Consider the following 21585-nt stretch of genomic DNA (forward strand, 5'->3'; position numbering starts at 1 on the left):
AATCAAAACCCTCCCAATGAGCATTTTCTGCGCACGGGCCTGGCTGTAGAAGTATTACTAATGCGATCGCCAATCAAGACAGTCTAGCAATGCTGACCGGAAATGATGTTTCAGACTGGGACTTTGGAAAAAAAAGTTGGAACAGTGAAATCTAAATAGAACCATCGTATAATAAATAATGTAAATAAATGATGTTATGTTTAAAAAATGCACTTTCAGCGTTGTGGTGGCTGAAAGTGTCCGAGGAAGGCGGAAAAGAACACCCTTTTGCTAGCCTGTGAAGGGCGTTTCGTGTTTCTGTTTTGGTGCTGTTCGTTCGCTTTGAATCTCAATGTTTACTGTTTCTAGAGCTAGTACGATAAGAGAAGATTGTATATAGCGATGCAATCGGAGACTGTACACATTTTTTTCCGTTGAATCTCAGTTTTTTTAATTGATTGCCGAGATCCCAACAGATCTTGGATATCAGTCAGCAATTTTTTCTCAATAAAAGTAAATCATCAGTATCAGTCATATCTGACTCTCGAAAAATATTCCAATGAAAATGATTAAACAAATGTAGCTTTGATGGGATATCAGCTCTTTCTAAAGTATGATAACAATTATGTGGATACGTGTTCTATAACTTTACAGAAGGAAGTATGGTGCTAGAGTGTTTCTGAAAAATGTTATAGTTGATCGAAAAGCGATGGTTCGAATTCAATGCCGGTATTTAATTCGAACCACCGATTTTCGATCAGCTATAGCATTTTCCAAAAAACACTATGTACCACTCTACTTGCAAACACTTCCGGTGAACTAAAAGAATCTTGATTTCTATTTCTGTTACCTGTTTTCATTCCAGTCCTTCAAATAAATTATCATTTATCATTCGCTAATATCATACGTGGAAGAAAAGATTCAAACATTTAAATAGAAATTACATGTGTCTCAACTTTTCGAATGTTAGCAGAAAATAGGACTTTGTCTACTAATTCGAAATCGCAAAGTTTGAACAACTATTTATTTTTTTAGATACATTCTCGCGTGCTTCTTTCGTCAAAGTCATTAGACACTTTCTGGGCTATACGATTACGTAATAAATTTTATACTTCAAGAAAAACTGCGATTTCTAGAAATGAAAGGAAAAATAATAAGTTTTCCAATACAATTCTCTGTTACACCACCCTAAAGCATACGAATATGAAGATTTTAGGACAATTGCTAATCGAAGCAGGCGATGGTTAAAAGAACAGCGATTCGACATCAGGTAACGTTTGGATCGACTGGACGCATTACTACACTGACCACTTCCTTAAAATATTGATCATGATGGTTACTGTTCTGTACGTTTCACCCGAAACGCGCTGTTTACATCGAGCATGCGAATGATCCGACAAGAAAAGCATGACGAAGAAACGTCGCCTACTTTGGAAAATCTCGAACGATAATTTCAAAAGAAACAGCCAAGTACAAGTATAAGAAATTTTTGCTGATAAATAAACGAAACAAAAATGGTTGATATCGCATATATTTATTTATGATTCATACGATAGTGGCTCCACCGACGTCGTTTCACTAGAGAAGAGTATATCGGAGACGCCATTTCCCATCTGGAAATCCAGCTGAGCTGGTCAAACGGAACATGATGTCATAGTTATTCTAGTCTCTAGGTACCTACCGGTAGAACCAACTAGCGCAGGCGACATCAGTAACCGGCAACTTATTTGCGGCTGTTGTCCTGTTGAACTCCCTGCTTCACAGCCGCAGCTCGTTGCTCAGGACTCTTGGTACCTTCACCTTGTTGGTACGCTTGTATGGATTCCTTTATAGCGGCGGCTCTCTGCTGGGTGTTGGAAGCTGAAAAGACAAATTTAAAATATGCGGAAACAAATGTTACAATCGCGCAGTATTAAGTTCTGACTATTTTAAGTATTCTATATGCACTTACGTTTATTGTCCGACATTTTGATTGGTTATCGCTGGAATACTTGGAAAAACGTCTGACCACTAGGAAAGTAATATCTAAAATGAAGCAAGGAAAATCCTTTCTATGGTATATAGCGCCGAGAACTTGTACACATCTAACAAAAACTACTCAAAATAAGGGTAACTACTACTCAGTTTTGCTATAACTTTATCATTCTTTTATTACTTGATTTAACACTGTTCAATGTGTTAGTTCGACGGCGCCGAGGGTCTTTTACATTTTTACAATACACCAAAAATTTCTTTCTGACATTCGAAACCTGTATGTGCAGTTTTCTGCTGCGCATTGAAATCTTCCTTCAAGGCGGCGAAATATTTCGAGTCTTGTCGACTGCAACTTGAGGTTCGATAGCTTTTCCTGCTTTCCTGCACAGTCAGATGTTTTGGTTTGTTCCACCGTCTATTGGAATAAAACAAGCGCTTGCGCTTTCAACACTCGCTTAAGTTTTCGATAAACTACTTTTTCGATTATCAATATAATGTATATTATCAACAGTCGCATATCACAATAACTATCTAGAATAACCTTGTTTTTAAAACTTAGGAGAAGGGTATCTGTTCCTTCCGACAAATGTGTACTAATGATTTGTAGAGAAGTCTTCAACAGTCAGTTATCGTGGAGTTTCTTCATTTCAAATAAAAATGTCTCTTATTTTTAGGAAAAATTGGAGAACTTAGAGAAATTTTTCCAAATGAAGAATTAATTGCAGAGAAAATTGTAGGTGATGGAAATTGATGATTGACACCATTTTCAAATTCAAAGTATCGACCTACGGTTACCATGAAACACTGGAAGCCTCCATTTTATAAAAAGTGATCCTTACTTACTTTTACTATTCTACGGCAATAGAGTTGCCATCGCAAAGAGAGGCTTTGACCCCAAGATTATTACCGGAGACTAATTGAGACGAAGGACTGAAGGATTTTCTATTGTTTCAAATAGTACTAGTACAGTCCCTTGAATAGTCAAAGATTGATCGGTACTCAGTACTCATTTCCATATGCTTTGGATATAAGTAAGCTGACCAACTGTGGGCTAGGAAAAATCCGTAGACATTTCATCTCAAAATTTAGAAAACTAAAGTTGATTTCTTAGACTGTTTAGTATTTCTCTTGTTTACTATATTTTACTACAGGCAATGGGATTTTTAACAATGGTTTTAGGGGTTGGCATAGCGTAGTTGGTAAATCGATTGGTTCGATTCCCAACCCCGCACACAGGGTCAGAGTTTTTTCAAAAGAGATTTTTCTACCACGAAAAAAGAAGCAAATGACCCTAATTTTAAAACCTCTATAATCGAAATATTTTCTGAATTCAATGTTATTGATGGAGCACAGAAATCATAAGTCAGAGTTTCTGTGTTAGTGTCCTGATCGGTTTCCTCCATGTACATTTGTTATTTGATTTGCAGTTATTATTTATGGAACCAAAATATATTTAGTTTACCATCATAATCTAGTTCGACCGTTCCAAGACATCGTTTCGTTCTTCGCATTATGCTTTTAAAAAATCCAGAAAAAATCTTCTGTTTAACATTCTTCATGTTCACAACTGGAATTTCTTTTCATGCAGGAAGGTTCTTAGAAATTATATGGGTTTCTGTAGAAAATTAGACAATCCGATCGAAATGAACTTACGAAATTATAACAGTTATGTTGGTTAGAACATTGGATTCAAAATTATTAGGTTTCGAATTCAAATATCCATGATAATCCAATCCCATAATTATGAACTTTGATTAGAGGATCTGAATGCAGAATCATAGAATGTTGAGGTAGGAATCTGTCATTGATAACTGCAAAGCGTGGTTTGTAGAATTATACTGTCGTGTTTTGTATTGTCGGACCAGGTAGGAAGAACGCAATCTTACCGCGTAATCACCATTGAAATATCTAGGAATAATTAGTTTTTTTTTTCATGTGTCCTTTGTAACGATTTCATTTTTCTGTACAGCGACACTTTTAAAGACCGTATCGCAAGCTCGAGATGCCATATCGTGCAGTCGAATCTTGATTTTGCTATTATCCATGAATACGACTTTTTGTAGATTGTTCTGCAACATGATTTTATTTGTCTGGCGCAATCTATCGAAATTTATCATTATTGAATGTCTGATATGATGGCATCTGATAGAGGTGACTTTCGCAAGGCTAAGCTATGAAACCTGTATGTAAATATTCCAAAACTCGGACTGATACGAAAAGATTAAAAGTAACGTTCTTTGATCCGAGTTCCTCTTTTATTTTTTTCATTTCCACACATCTCGACAATAAACGATCACTTCGGCACGAATTAAAGTATTACAGCGATTGTTGTTCAAATTGGCACTTCCCGACAGATTCTACGATACAGTAATTCCTCCGAGATTCACCCAAAAAAATTTAAAATCGCGAAAGACCATCTTCGCTACAGATAAAACATCTAGACCTTTTATTCAAAATGACATATCTACAATGAGTGACCCTCTTTGTTTACTTTCTCTTCTGTTAATAATTCGGTCGCTTTAACGTTTATCCCTCAACTCTTTGCATAATATGCTAGTCAAAACCACCGTCTTTCGATCTGTACTGTAAAATAAGTGAAAAGTGCTATAGAGACGCCGTAAAAATCGAAAGAGAAAGTAAACAAAGAGAGTTACTCATTGTAGATATGTCGTTTTGAATAAAAGCTGTGTCATTAGACGTTTTATTGTGCACTTCCCACCAACCTGGACTCTTTTAACATGTTTCTAAATTTCATACTAACTGGCAGACAAAAACATAATTTTATTACAGAATACGATTCCCATAGATATTTTAAATTTTATTTTCTTTCTTTCTTTGTCGAGAGTTGTCCTACTGGAGCTGTAGAGCTGAGTTCACGGAAGGGCTACCCATCAGAATCCCTCATTACTACTTAAGTCCAATTGCAGCAGGCCATGATTCTGATTGGGTATCAAGTGGACGGCTCAGTTGTGCGGGCGTATGGGCTTTACGATCGCGTGAGAATCGGATTGGAAGTGATGTAGGGGTCAATAAATCGTTAGGGACGTTTTTGTGTTAGCGAAATATTGGGCGTAGTTGTGCGTGGATGAGCGCGATTGTATGTTCGGCTTTGTGTACCACCGCGAAGGTCTAGGGCGTTTGTATGTTATTGTGTTCGATTGCGTAGACGTCTGTTTGTCGCGTAGACGTTTGCATGTCGTGTGTGCTAGCGTGGCACTTCGCATGCATAAATTCGATTTTACATTTACATATTCGCGTGGGTTTTTGGATGATCGCACAGACCGTGAATCTAATACTTAATTTTTAGTGTATGATTCAGATGCTAGAAAATAGTGAGTTTTCTATTACTATCAACTCTATCACTAGAGTTCCCGGTCATGCCGCCATGGAACGTATTGTCTAGTAGATATGAGCGTCATTTTTTTTTTCTGATTGGTCCAGCTGAGAGCATGGGGCCTAGGCTGCTAGGGCCGAGAGGAAGAACTTCCGGACGTAGTTAATTTATGATCGCGAGAACACGAGCTTGTGTAGGCTCATTCTTGAGACCGCGTTTGTGAATTTATAAGTGCTAAAACGTTCAATTAGTCACCGGAGCGCATGCATGCACAAGAACGGTGCTGCACCGTTCTTTTATTTTGTGCACTGGCTCATAATAAGGGAGCGGGGGGGGGGGGGCTTAAATATTGATATTGTTTGTAAACTTAGAATAAGTGGAATAACATAAAATAAGTCAAAATAAGTGTTCCAATTGCAGGTAACCCAAGACTAAGAATATCACGCTGTGGCCCTATCCGACACATTCAGATTTGTTCAGGGAATCTGATCTGTACCTGAATCAAGAGAGCATAATGATTTGTCGTGAAGAATGGTGAAGCTCTCATTAGTGTTTCTGAAAAAGCGTGCTTAAAGTGTCTTCTACGGGAACGCTCCTCATTATCCAGGCGCACCCTGCGAGGCGGGGTAATAGATGACGTGAACTCTCCTCACAATAGACACACTTTACAGCATTGCTAATTAAAAAATCATCCCAATGATTCTCTGCACGATTGCCATATTGGCCCTTATTGTTACAATGTCCCATTTTCTTATATTCAATGCAATGCATAACGCGCGGTACAAATAACCGTACAGACAGACGAACGTTGTTATGCGTAAAACAGCCAATCCGGTATTTCACACCGGTAACTACACTGTCGATCTCAATTTTGTGGGCGGGGATGTAGGCGCGGTAGTCATTCATAAAATTCTTGTCGCCAGTAATGCCAATTGCTTGCAGTCCATCACAAATCTGAGATTATCTGGGCGAATTTTCGAGATTGACGAAAGATTTTTCATGATTCGACGAAATTCAATGTACATGATTTTCAACGAGAAGTTGGGGTCTTCTATGACGAATCTTGTTCACCTTCCTGGTAGAAGTGGGTTGTCTTCCCCAATAAATCGTTTCCCCAGTGAACCGATCTCTACTTATTGTCTCCATTCGTCACCTTCAAAAACCTAGCGTTAACTGATTTTCCGAGAAAATGCTCCAACCGTCGCCTTCAAACAACGCATTAATGATATTGCAACGAACTTGTGCCCTTCAAGTGCAAAGACTGGTTTTACCAAAACAAAAAAATCGCCCTGGTGACAAAAATTTTGGTGTTTACCCAATTTTTCTCCTTAGGGTGAAATATAGCATAGTGATATTGCAACGAGCTTATATCTGAATTTTCACAAAACTTGAATGTACTGTTGGTGAAGACTTCACCCAAAATTGTTGCATCACTTTGGAAAATTTTTCTGAAAATTAGTTTCAGCGTTTTTTATGAAATTATTATTTTATATACATTAAATATATATACGAGGGAATAATCATTCTGGGCGTCTGCAATGGGCTCATTCTAAATGTTTTTGAGTCGAATCTGTGTTGTCATGTCAGTAAAACTTTTTATGTGATTATCTATAATAGAGGAAACAGCAAACTTAACTATACTTGTACTGGTTCTCCTAATTGACGAATGAATTTTTCCCTATCGAAGCGATAGTACTTAAACTTCTTTTCAGGTGTTCCCAACGGTGTTGGTGTGGTGAGAAAACGTGTGCCGAAATCTATCCCCTCCTACCTGACTCTCTTAATCAAAGCCAATGGAATTCAATATACTCGCAAAACGCAAACGCAAACAGTTACGGAAAATATTGCAACAGACACCAGCACACAGTCAACTTATGCTAAACCACAAACAGTTACTAAAACAATAATTGCGGATCACTCAACAACGACTGCACCAAATACTTGCAAATCAACAACCAGCACAGATAACAAAACATCCAAAGCCGCAGAAGACTAATACGCAATAATGACTCGTAAGAATATAAAATCCAACAATCATGAACAACACAAAAGCGATGGCATTTTTGGCGATGTCATAAAGATGAGGATATGGACGTGGACGCAAGAGAAGGCAAATCGGTTGACCCCCAACACGCAGTAGCAAATTGCGTCAACAGGATCGGATCCATCGGACAAGAAATAATTGTAGTTGCTATACTTTTAATTTTACGCATAACATAAGAGACCCACGGCTCAGTTAGGCTGTGTCAAATAAATTCATATATAAAAAATGCTTTCAACAATTCAATATCAGTTGCGCAGGACCGTACCATGTTGTTGACCGGGATGTCCCTCGGCAAGGACGCCAGCCATAGAAGAGCGCCGAAATCTCTATCTGATTTATAAACTTAGGCTGGATAAGGGTGCTATTTATATATACACAATTATTGTTAGAAATTCTAACTGAAAAAAACCATAAAGAGGCGCAACGCTGAGCCACCGCCAAGGGCACCAGAAGACCTCGCTACGGCACTGCTTGTACTGTAAACTTGTACTGTCGAAGCCTGACAAGATTTATCTTTTTGATCTATCGGGGGGAAAATTCCGTGTTTGCGGAAGCTAAGGCAATTTACTGGCACATTTTTCTGAAATTTCTGCAGGAAACAAAATTGCTCGCTTGTTTGCAGTGCAGTCTGCCCCGTTCAACCCCGAGGGGATTCGTTTTGCCCCACCTATATTTTAAAGAGTAATTTGTAACGATATTGAAAATTGAACATTTTTTTGCTTTAGAATATTTTGTGAAACGATATGATTGCTATTACATACTAGTTAAAGGATATCATTAATTGAATACTCCCTAATAATGTTCTACGGCTAAGTTATGATATTTTCTTAATGGGGCGTTTCACCCCACTTTCCTCTACTATGCGAAGTCGACTACTCATAAAATTCTTTCCCATGATCGATCATTTTGTGCACACATAAGCACATTTGCTTATACGCTCTCGCCGTTCGGTGGTTTATTACTCAAATTGTGTGCCATATTAGTATTCACTGATAGAAGAACATTGGCGGCTCCAGCTGGATAGTAAAGAGGAGGGGCACGTCTTCTTGGTAAAATGTATCCGATGCTCGATTTGGAAAATGTACTTTAGAATTTTCGAAAACGCGTTTTCTGACATGCGGTGTGAGTGACGAAAAATTTGCCAAATCATGCACAGGATTTATTTAAGATGTTCCTAAAGGCAGCCACTAAGGTCCACTCGTATCTGCTTTATTCATCAATGATATTGACTACATATGTCGCAGAGTTCTACTAAATACTAAATGCACCTTAAATCTTCATAATGTTTTTAAAGCGCTGTGAAGTTTTAAGATGAGTTTTGTATTTAGAACTCTGCGACATATTTGGTCAACATCATTGATGAATAAAACAGATACGAGTGGACCTTAGTGGCTTCCTTTAGGAACATCTTCAATAATTTCTGTGTATGATTTGCCTAGTATAAGTACTCAACACAGGGTTATATACACAAGCTTTACTATGTAAACACATTCTGGTTGAATAGGAGGGGCACGTGCCCCCTCGTGACGCCCCTTGGAGCCGCCAACATGGAAGAGTAACGCACACACTCGGGTTGAGTATGATCTTTTAACCGTGATTCAATCTCATGGCTGTAGACAGGCCCGTGCGCAAGGGGAGGGTTTTATGGGTTCAAACCCCTCCCATGAGGGTTTTGAATTACTTTTAAAAATTTATTAACTTCCTGTTCAGGGATGAAATTATATATTTATTTATTGTCGTCAAACAAGAGTAGACCGTTTTGTTACAACGCTAAAATATAGTATACACTTAAAACATAAAATACTAATAACTAAACTAAACACTATCTGGTTTACATAGCACTACTTTAGGATGTTCTTTATAAGCGAATAGAATTGAAATATTTTTTTAATTTGCTTTTTGTCATTGTTAAGTCAATAGCTTCGCAGTGCTTGTTGTAAGTTGCCATCATCTGATTTAATGGTCCAAACTTGGCATAATTTGTACGATAATTGTTTGTTATAAATGTATTTCGGATTCGTAACTGCCGGGAAGGTATATAAAAATTAAGTTTAGATAGAAGTTCGACTGAATCAATACGACACGAAATTATATCGTTTAGAAATGAAACCATTGCATATTCTCGGCGCTCTTTTAGTGTTTGGATGTTAATGAGCATACAACGAGCTTTATAAGATGGGAGAGGAAATCGTGTCCAACCTATTTTGCGAAGTGCAAACAATAAAAATTGCCTTTGTACTGATTCTATTCTTTCTTCATGTGTGATTGAGAAAGGTGACCAAACTATGCTACAATATTCCAGTATTGACCTTACATACGAGATGTATAATGTTTTAATTGTATATGGATCATTAAAATTGTAACTAAAACGCTTTATAAATCCAAGCATGTTATTTGCTCTATTGATGATTGTGTTGTAATGGTCAATGAATGTTAATTTTGAATCTAGAATGACTCCCAAATCTTTAACTCTTTCGCACTTTTGTACCACTTGATTTCCTAGAGTGATTGAAATGTCAGGTGTATTTCGTTTCCTACTAAAAGTTATTGCATTACATTTTTTTACGTTTAGTTGCAGAAGGCTTTTGTTACACCAGAGGTAAAACATATGTATTTCTTCCTGTAATATCTTTATGTCTTGTTCGTTCCTAATTTCTAAAAAGAGCTTCATGTCGTCGGCATAGATAAGAACTTTTATGTTTTTGAGAATGTATGATATGTCGTTTACGAATAAAATGAACAAAAGAGGGCCTAGATGGGAGCCTTGAGGAACTCCTGATGTGACTTGAATGGGATTCGATTTCTTCCCTTTAAATCTAACTATTTGTTGACGGTTAGTTAAATATGATTCGAGCCATTTGAGAAGATCTGATTCAATTCCTAATTTTTTCAGTTTGAATAATAGCAAGGGTATGTCGATACGATCAAATGCCTTGCTAAAGTCCGTGTAAAGAGCTTCAGTGTAGTTTCCATTCTCCATTGCAATCAATGAGTAGTTAACGAATTCTAGTAAATTTGTATTAGTTGAACGTCCTTTGAAGAACCCATGCTGCGTGTTAGTAATTCTGTTTTTGATTTGATTGAATAGTTTTTCGTTAACGATTGCTTCAAAGAGTTTAGGCATACATGACATAATGGCAATTCCACGGTAGTTACATATGTCAGATTTTTTGCCACTTTTAAAAATGGGTACCAGGTACGAGCTTTTCCATAAATTGGGGAAAATGCCAGATTCAAGCGACATGTTAAAAAGCCAAAACAGAGGAGCTGTGAGTTCCAACGCTAAGTTCTTCATAAATACGGGTGGGATCCCGTCAGGTCCACAACCTTTGGAGGCATCTAGTTTGTTTAGAGCCTCCATAATATCTTGCACACTGACATGATTGACGCCAATGTCTGTGGTGAATTCTGGGAAGAAACCGAAATATTCGCGATCACGATCTTCTTCAGAAAATGTGGTATAGATGTCTTGAAAGAAGGTTGCGAAAAGATTGCAGATTTGTTCCGCATTGACACCGACATTTTCTTTAAGTTTCATTTTTGAAGGGAAGTTTTCCGATTTTAAATTATTTTTAACATGATTAAAGAAATTTTTTGGGCAAGATTTTATTTGAAGTTCGGTTTTTGAGTTATACTCTTCAAATGCTATTTTAATGGATAGGTTTAGTTGATCGCAAATGTCCAAATAGTTAAATAAGTTCCTTTCATTTCTGATTTTTTTATACTTTTTGTGGGCCTTTTGTTTACGATTTTTTTAAATTTTTAATTTGCTCGTTATACCAAACTGGATATTTTGTGTTGCCTTGTCGCCTAATTTTTTTCAGTGGTACTTGTTCAACTATTATATCAAACAATTTTGTGTAAAAGACGTCTACTGAATTTTCGATACTTGTTTCATTTCTAAACAACGTTTGCCAATCTATACTGCTTAGTCTTTGTTTTATGTTGTCAAAATTTGCCAATTGAAATTGAAAGGCCTCTTCGTACTCGCAGTCATCGGGTCTTTTGTTATCATGTACAAATACAGAAAACTCTATTGCTGTATGAAACGCTTCATTTTTCCATAGTGGAGTTAATGATTCGGTGACACAGAAGTCTTCAAGAATGTTTGTGAATAATAAATCTAAATAACAGTTTTGCTGATTTCTAGCATGATTAATTTGGTTAAGTCCTAAACTTGCAGTTTTGTCAAATATGGCCTGCAGAGTTTCGTTATCCCCAACGACTGGAAGTAGGATGCTTTCATTTTCAGTGTCTGGAAAGAAGTCAATGCTTCGTTGATTGAAGTCACCATAAATATGAACTTTTACCTCTGGGGGGAGCTTGGTTATAATGTCTTCGGCAATAAGAAAAAACTTTTCAAATGTATCTTTGCGGGCATTATTTGGGGGGAAGTACACAGAGGCAAATATATGTGTTTCACCTGCCAGATGGGTTTTAACCCACACATGCTCAAATTCTTTAAATTTCCTTGTAGTAATGATTTCTGCATTAAATTTTGATGTAATTGCTATTAAAACTCCCCCTCCTGACTTCTTTTCAGACATATGAATGTCTCGGTCAGCTCTAAACACATTGTAGCTGTTCCCGAAAACTTCTTCACTTCTAACACTTTCGTCCCAACTAGTTTCTGTAGCCAAAATAATTGTATAGGAACTACTTAAAATATTCTTGTGAATTTCATTCATTTTCGATGCACTTTTCATTCTATTAAAATTTTGACAGTAAATTAAAATTTCTACTGACGACTCTACTTGAGGAATCGAGATTACCTCTTTTTGTTGTCGTTCAAATGGCGTCGAATCTTGGCAAACTGCGGTGTCCTCGTCATTTCCTTCTTCTAGGGAATGCATCAATGTCGTCGAAAACACGAATGTTGAGAATGGCACGCCTTACACAAAACTGTTGACAAGCGCTCCGATGTTGGGTGCATTTGCATCGTCGACCGTGGTAAATCATCCACTGGATAGGGATTCAATGTCGGTCCTCTTTGAAACTGAATTGTTGGCCTATAGTTCGTGGGGGGTCCTGAGAAATGATCTTTTGCAGCCGCAAGAAGCACTCTATCCGGTGGCAGGAAACTATTGTTGTAGTGACTACTCGTATGGTTTTTGTTATAGTGGGTGTTGCCGGCCCTAAATGTGATTCTGCGATTGGTATTACTCGTATGGTTACTATTAACTGGCTGTCGTGAGTGGCGCGCTGCTTGCTCTTGATCAGGTCGAGGAAAATTTGTGGTGCTTTTGTTTTTTTCATTAACGTTATTATTATTATTATAGTGAGCCGTGTCATTCGAGTACGATCACTCTTGAAACAAGTCGTTGAAAAAACCAAGGAAGAAACCCCACGAAGGTGGCTGGAAAGGGATGTGAGTTATGTTGTTCGGCTTGTTTCGATATTAGCACTAGTTGTGAGTAGATCAGCTACACAGCCAAGGTCGGTCAGCGGGCTAGCAGTGGGATCTAAGTATAAAGCATGATGTCAGAGAAAATCGAGATATCGTTATCTGCAGAAATTTTACAGCCGATGATCTCTCCGTCGGAGTGACTGACAGCTAAATGACTTGCGAAAATGGTTATCGTTATCGGCAGAAATACCGCCGCCGAGAAATTCTCAGCAGCAGCTATCAAATGAACAGGAACGAGTAGCACCAAGAAGGATAAAAAACACTGGGAAGGTGATTGTAAAAAGAGATATAAATCATTATGGTCGACACCTCCGGATCGGTTCGTGTCTCAACAGGTGACGATATTTGCAGCAGACCTGAGCAGGTCAGATATACCGAGAAGGTTGGACAGCAAGCAAGAAAAAGTATCATTGGAAAAAAACATGAACGATTAACACAAAATAAAAAGAGCTAGAGTACAATTTCCACTGAAGTTGTGCCTACAGGGAAAAAAATCGTTCATAAATTCATGAATGATCGCTATTTCGTGAACGATTCACGAAAACCGTGACAGTTTCTAAAACTATGAATGCTAGACCTCGTATCCATGAAACTATCTGTGTTTCTACAAAACTAGTTCACTTCGACTATATACATGGCGTTACACTTGAATGTTTGGTTGGGTTACCGTTGTTCGCTGGATATGTTTAGTTTTTGTTATGAGTCTTGTTCATAATTTGGGAATACACAGCCGATTTTGATGATTTCAGGATTCTTATGTCAGAGTAGCGGGATCTATGTTAATGATTTCAGGATCTTAGTCACGATTTTCGTAATTTCTATTCACTTTATCGTGATATTTCAGTCATGAGTAAAGTGATTCATGTTCATAATCTCACGGTCTTAGTCACGATTTTGAATATTTCAATCACGAGTAATGTGATTTATGTCCATGATTGAAGGAACTTTGGTTTTCATATTTTCTGTTCATGTTGTGATATTTGAGTCACGAGTAGGGATTCATGTTTATTTATGTTTATGATTTCAGGATCTTAGTGACGATTTTTGATATTTTTGTTACTAGTTGTGTGATTTATGTTTATGATTTCAGGACCTCAGTCACGAATTTTGTAATTTCTGTTCATCTTACCTTGATATTTTATTCTAGACCTTATTTTCGAATTTGACACGTGAAGCAAAGTTTTATCGTGGTATTCGTAATTTCTCTTCGTCTTATCGCGATCTGGTATTTTTGGTTACTATCGGTTTTTTACTCGGAGTAACGTGACAAGGTGAACTGGACCATAAACGTGTTCGCGGGATCTTATTCTGTAAACTATATTACGAACACGATTTGAGGCGCTCAGCACAGTTTTCGTTTTCTATCCAGTCATCACACTGAACCGCATCGAATGAATAACGATAATGGTCCCAATAATTTTTTATATCCCAATAATCTTTTATATCTACGATTACATGAATACTGTTTGATGGCTTCGTGAACTATTTCATAAGCACGAATGGTAACTTGTGACTACTATACTGGATAAAATGATCCAGTTGACGACATGAATAACATTTTATAATTTTGTGATTTATTTCACGGGTACGCATGGTCAGTCGTAACTATTATACTAGAAATAATGAACGAGTTCACGAGTACATGAATAATATTTCATGATTTTGGAAACTATTTCAGGAGCACGAATGGTAAGTTGTGTTTAATATATAATCATGAAATAGTTCACGAAGATCGAATGGATTCATGAATAAAATTCCGAGCATCGTGAAATTGAGTACGAGAAAATATCCACAATCCACAATGGGTCACAGGGGCGGTTTTTTGGTACAAAAATCAATAACTCCCAAACCGTTCATTTTAGAGAAATTATGTCTGAGAGAATATTTTTGGAAATTAAATTGGCTTTCTTTTAAACTAAAATGGAACTAGGGTGGTCCTCTCGAACATTCTTTTCGAAAAATTATTTTTCGAACTAAATGGTGTAGCAAGGTACTTACTTCAGCAAAGTTGTAGAAAAATGGTTTTCAAGTAACATTTTCAAATGCATCAAAGTTATAGCATTATCGGTTTTCATGCTATAATTATTTTTCTTCTTTAACCTAGGGTGTTTCTGAAAAGTCAGTTTTTTAACTAATAACTTTTTAAGTAGTTAGTCTTTCTTCATACTCTTTATGAAGCAATTTCAGTATTTTTGATTGCGGATATTTCTGCTGAAGAATGTGAATCGATATCATTTTTCGTTATCGAGTTACGATCATTTTTTTAAATAAAAATAATAGTTTTCAATGACCTCTAACTCAGAAGGTTGCAAAAAGTAGCAGCTAAATGTGTACTCTTTCGAAAATGCATCAAAAATACTATAAAATATCTCAAAATCAACTTTTGCTTTTTTGTCCTTCGATGCCAAATATAAACAACAACACCACGAGTAGTGACAGTTTAATTGGTATCAATCCCATTCACGAATCGAATCGCAGTAGCCAACGACTGCTTTGATAAACGCGTGTAGTGCTTTGTATTATTAGTTCCGTTAAAATGGATAAAAGAAAACCATTTGATCTCTGGAAAGTGACCAAAGGTGAAAATAAAAATAAAATAAAGGTTGTGTTTGAGGAAATTATGAGATCTCAGAATGCAAAAGGGTATCTTCGTCGCGAGCGGTTGACTCTCGTAGAGCTTCCTTCGAATCGGTTAATTTTCATCATTTTTGGCACAGTTTACTGTCTCCCGGTTATCAAAAGTGTTAATAACGGTGCAATTTAACAATTATACAAAGTGAAGTGGTTTATAAAAGCATTTTTCGGCATATTTTCGACAGACGCGAGTGGTGACAGTTTGTGAAAATTGAATTCCGGCAAATGAAAAAATATCTTTTCCTCGCATTACGGGCCGTCGATTCCCGATGCAAGGACAATAAAAGTGTACAGAAAACATCTAGAAACACAGTGTACATTGTAAAAATAGTGAAAAATGGTTTTTCAGAGAAAAAATTCGATCTGCAGCTTAAATTAAGTCTGCGAATTTGCAGACTTGTCTGCAAATCTGGCATCTCTGAACCCAGCGGTGGGTTCTGTCTAGAGCACTCTAGTTAGAGTGTGGCCAAGAGGCAGTGACGTGTCCAAACGAACATGGAATTTGACGTATACACAATAGAAATACGTCAAATTTCATGTTCGTTTGGTTACGTCATGGCCTCTTGGCCACACTCTAACTAGAGTGCTCTAGTTCTGTCAACAAGTCGACTCCTGCGAACAGAAAAACTCGTCCGACAAACATCTTCCATTAATCCGATTCGTTTGATGTTGGAACGAATCACCGATATTGTCGGACGTCGAACCCCTCGGTGTAACGTCAGAAGAAGTAAAAAGGAAATAATCAGCTGATCAGAAACGTCTCATGACGTGATGACTTTTCATACCTATTGTTTACATGATTAACTTAATTTGGCACAGTTTACTGTCTCCCGGTTATCAAAAGTGTTAATAACGGTGCAATTTAACAATTATACAAAGTTGAGTGGTTTATAAAAGCATTTTCGGCATATTTTCGACAGACGCGAGTGGTGACAGTTTGTGAAAATTGAATTCCGGCAAATGAAAAAATATCTTTTCCTCGCATTACGGGCCGTCGATTCCTGATGCAAGGACAATAAAAGTGTACAGAAAACATCTAGAAACACAGTGTACATTGTAAAAATAGTGAAAAATGGTTCTTCAGAGAAAAAAATTCGATCCGAGAAGTGAAAAAATATGGCAATAAGAAAAATTGACATTCAAATAATTGGCGTTTCACCAGCGACTAGCGACTATCAGGTGTCGCCCAAAATTCTTCGCCCGAAAAATAGGTGGCAAACCAGCCGGTCGGTGCTCAGCTAATTTCGTCCGCGTCCCTTGTCACCTATTTTTTATTGAGTGTTTCATCGGCGGTGCTATCTTTAAAAATGAGCCGCCTTGGATATTCAACTGTTTTTTTACTGTATTATTTTATTGCAAATGAGTAGAGGTTTTGAGTCTTTTATATTCGGGATTGCAAATATTTTGTCGCATGTAAATTTTGGGTGTTCGTTGATGTGATGGCGCTGTAAGGAAACACGTATCTGCCGGTCGGAAAACTTTTCTTTGGACTGAGCAAACTAATTTTTATGTTTCTTTAGGGTTTGTTTTACCAACGAGGGAACTGATTCACAGAGCATTCAATGTGCTTTGGGAAAACACATGACCTTATTTGAGTGGAATGATGACTTCAATCATGTATAAGGTTTGAGCATTGACAATTCGCGAGAGGGATCGGGGACCGGTTGGCAATTACCTTCAGTAATGTCAGCACGAAGAATAAGTGTTTTGCTATCATTTTCATTGCTTAGTTTTCTATTCTATCGCATGCCTCCACGCGAGTCTAAGTCTATTGATGACATTTGGTCCTTAGACCGGCGACGACTGGGAGCTATCAGCCTTCTGCCGATAGTAGCAGAATGAGAGCGACTAGCGATGCGACTGCGATATAGCCGAGAAAACAATACCGTAAAAGTTGTTCGGAAATCAGCGCCAATAAGACTTTAATTTGACTAGTATCGATGATCGCGGGTCAATGCGTACTGAAAATTCGCCGCGTCTGTTTTAATAAATCTAATTTCAAGTTCCGTTATTGGTAACAAGCCCGTGCATCAGGTTAACGATCCTCTGTATTTCCCTTCAATGTTCGATATAATCGTTCGTATACGTGTATTTCACAAACAATCCGATATTAGAAATACTTTCGTTGATTTATAACATCTAGAGCTGTCATAACTCTGTCTGTATAACGTTTTATCACTCGGTAGTTTGCAACCCAAAAAATATATCGTAGAGAAGGAATAGCGAAATTAGTCTAAATAATGTCGCAATAAATAATGATCCGGCCCATTACACAGATAAGATTAGCTTTTCTAGGCAATACTCCCACGATCGGCTGTGTGGATGTGAAATTGCTTTTGTTTAGAAAACATAGGATACTCTCGGTAGATCTTATTTTTCGAGCGATCGTGTTCTCGAAAACTAACTGAACTACTACCTAATAAACTATGTTATACAGGTCGCATCGCTTGCTTGGAGCGAATCCTAGACCCTATTCCCTTCCAAACCACCAACTCCGCGATACCTGTGGAAGATTCTGATGAACCTTCCGTATAAGATTCCTCATTTTATTCAAACGATCGCCGGGTAAAATCAGCACCGACACGATAGAAACCACGAAAAATTCGTTGAAATTCGTTGTGTGATTGAATATTCTTAAAAAATATAAGCAGTGCTCCTTATAGCCGGCTATCCGGAGTTCAAGGTGCTTATTTTGCTAATCGTATTAATACAACAAATGATAAATTTCCCAAATTCTCGGCAGCCGGCTGCCCAGAGTAATTATTACATGATAACGCTATTGACATACTTACTAACAACTCTCCCCATCCCGTGATACATGTATACATGGAGATGCAGAGGATTCCTCGGTCTCTAGTAGTAACATGTATCGGACTAACATTCCTTCCTTTCCCAGAAGATCTGCATTCGGACGTGGCCGGCGTCGGTATTGATCAGCATGCAGGGATCAGAATAGATTGTACAATGTGGCTCATCATGTTATTCCCAAGCATGTTGTTCCAATGAACATTTTGCAACCTAATTTGGTTCTGGTCAATAACGGAGTAGCAACTACGGGCGATCTCTTATGCTTATGCTTATGCTTATTATTAGATCTCAGAATGCAAAAGCTGTAGCAATTAAAACATGTTAAAGGTTTGATTAATTTTGGAAAGACAGTCATCAAATTGAGACGAAATTGCTCTATAAAAATTCGAAATATTTCGAAAAGCCGTTAACAGTTCAAAAAAAGAATGCACTTCCTCCCAAACCAGCATTCACAGAAATTCGTCGCTTACTCAGAGCAGAATAAAGGGTAATCCTTAAGTCATTCGCTTTTTAAAGTAACATGCTCTACATTTTATATTGTTTATATAATGTTCAAAATTATAGGCCGTCCAAAAAAACGAGTGCATGAATTGTGCTTGAAAAGGAAAAGGAAACTTAATCTTTGGGAAAAGAAACACGATTCAGATAGCGACGACGATGCTGATGTTGTTGAAGATTGTGATTATAATAATTATGACGATTATAATAAAATAGTTGACTTTTTGATCTAGTAAAGCAGATGCTAAATGGCGATGACCAGGTCCTTAAAAACAGCCGTAAGCTGATGTCATTTGATTATAATGTTGATGTCAACATTATTCGCTGAAGGATAAAAAAGCAAAAGTTGATTTTGAGATACTTTATAGTATTTTTGATGCACTTTCAAAAAAGTTCAAATTTAGCTGCTACTTTTTGCAACATTCTGAGTTAGAGGTCATTGAAAACTATCATTTTTATTTAAAAAATGATCGTAACTCGATAACGAAAAATGATATCGATTCACATTCTTCAGCAAAAATATTCGCAATGAAAAGTACTAAAATTGCTTCATAGATAGTATGAAGATAGACTAACTACTAAAAGTTATAGTTAAAAAACTGACTTTTTCAGGAGCACCCTAGGTTAAAGAAGAAAAATAATTATAGCATGAAAACCGATATAACTTTGATGCATTTGAAAATGTTACTTGAAAAACATGTTTCTACAACTTTGCTGAAATAAGTACCTTGCTACACCATTTAGTTCGAAAAAAAAAATTCGAAAAGAATGTTCGAGAGGACCACCCTAGTTCCATTTTAATTTAAAAGAAAGCCAATTTAATTTCCAAAAATATTCTCTCAGACATAATTACTATAAAATGAACGGTTTGGGAGTTATTGATTTTTGTACCGAAAAACCGCCCTTGTGAGCCATAGTGCAATGAGTCAACTGAGAGTAATGATCATAAAGTTGTGAACTAATTAACGTACAGAAAATCGTTTTGATAATGACAAGGAAACCGTGATTGAATTTCACAACACAAAAACTAATATTTCCACTAATAAAAGCGTTATGAGGGCGTTACTGAAGCGAAATTGAACATAAATATTAAACACATGATTTTGGTTCATTGTCCTGTTTTCGTAACGAAAAAATGTAAATGTTCTAGAACTCATGGTACTCTATGCAAGATTTTAGGAACAATGTTTTTCAGTGTAACAGTGGCCTCGGATGGATGAGGATGGCAAGATACAAGAGGTTTAAGTTTAGTCAGTAAGATTAACTACTTCAAACCAATCCGACACTACCACCAACCAATTCCATTCCATCTTGATAATAGACATTTACCCAATTTGTTGAGCTGAGTCGATTGGTACACAATACTCAGCCTTCCAGGTCTCATAAAAATCTTCAAAATTTAACCTTTCTTTTATGAGAAACGTAAAAAAATCAAAACCCTCCCAATGAGCATTTTCTGCGCACGGGCCTGGCTGTAGAAGTATTACTAATCGCCAATCAAGACACTCTAGCAACGCTGACCGGAAATGATGTTTCAGACTGGGACTTTGGAAAAAAAAAGTTGGAACAGTGAAATCTAAATAGAACCGTCGTATAATAAATAATGTAAATAAATGATGTTATGTTTAAAAAATGCACTTTCAGCGTTGTGGTGGCTGAAAGTGTCCGAGGAAGGCGGAAAAGAACACCCTTTTGCTAGCCTGTGAAGGGCGTTTCGTGTTTCTGTTTTGGTGCTGTTCGTTTGCTTTGCATCTAAATATTTATTGTTTCTAGAGCTAGTACGATAAGAGAAGATTGTATATAGCGATGCAATCGGAGACTGTACACATTTTTTTCCGTTGAATCTCAGTTTTTTTAATTGATTGCGGAGATCCCAACAGATCTTGGATATCAGTCAGCAATTTTTTCTCAATAAAAGTAAATCATCAGTATCAGTCATATCTGACTCTCGAAAAATATTCCAATGAAAATGATTAAACAAATGTAGTTCTTGTTGGGATATCAGCTCTTTCTAAAGTATGATAACAATTATGTGGATACGTGTTCTATAACTTTACAGAAGGAAGTATGGTGCTAGAGTGTTTCTGAAAAATGTTATAGTTGATCGAAAAGCGATGGTTCGAATTCAATGCCGGTATTTAATTCGAACCACCGATTTTCGATCAGCTATAGCATTTTCCAAAAAACACTATGTACCACTCTACTTGCAGACACTTCCGGTGAACTAAAAGAATCTTGATTTCTATTTCTGTTACCTGTTTTCATTCCAGTCCTTCAAATAAATTATCATTTATCATTCGCTAACATCATACGTGGAAGAAAAGATTCAAACATTTAAATAAAAATTACATGTGTCTCAACTTTTCGAATGTTAGCAGAAAATAGGACTTTGTATACTAATTCGAAATCGCAAAGTTTGAACAACTATTTATTTTTTTAGATACATTCTCGCGTGCTTCTTTCGTCAAAGTCATTAGACACTTTCTGGGCTATACGATTACGTAATAAATTTTATACTTCAAGAAAAACTGCGATTTCTAGAAATGAAAGGAAAAATAATAAGTTTTCCAATACAATTCTCTGTTACACCACCCTAAAGCATACGAATATGAAGATTTTAGGACAATTGCTAATCGAAGCAGGCGATGGTTAAAAGAACAGCGATTCGACATCAGGTAAAGTTTGGATTACTACACTGACCACTTCCTTAAAATATTGATCATGATGGTTACTGTTCTGTACGTTTCACCCGAAACGCGCTGTTTACATCGAGCATGCGAATGATCCGACAAGAAAAGCATGACGAAGAAACGTCGCCTACTTTGGAAAATCTCGAACGATAATTTCAAAAGAAACAGCCAAGTACAAGTATAAGAAATTTTTGCTGATAAATAAACGAAACAAAAA

General features: G+C 37.0%; 1 long non-coding RNA gene across 1 annotated transcript; it reads right to left on the bottom strand.

Moving 5' to 3' along the window:
- Positions 1-1497: 1497 nt before the first annotated feature.
- Positions 1498-2057, bottom strand: LOC131682249 (uncharacterized). The gene is made up of 2 exons (XR_009304048.1): positions 1931-2057; positions 1498-1839 (listed from the first exon to the last, which is right to left on the bottom strand). It is a non-coding gene; the product is annotated as an uncharacterized LOC131682249 (long non-coding RNA).
- Between the last annotated feature and the right edge of the window lie 19528 nt (positions 2058-21585).

Source organism: Topomyia yanbarensis, chromosome 2 (assembly GCF_030247195.1).
Source record: "Topomyia yanbarensis strain Yona2022 chromosome 2, ASM3024719v1, whole genome shotgun sequence".
In the NCBI taxonomy this organism is placed as follows: Eukaryota; Metazoa; Arthropoda; class Insecta; order Diptera; family Culicidae; genus Topomyia; species Topomyia yanbarensis.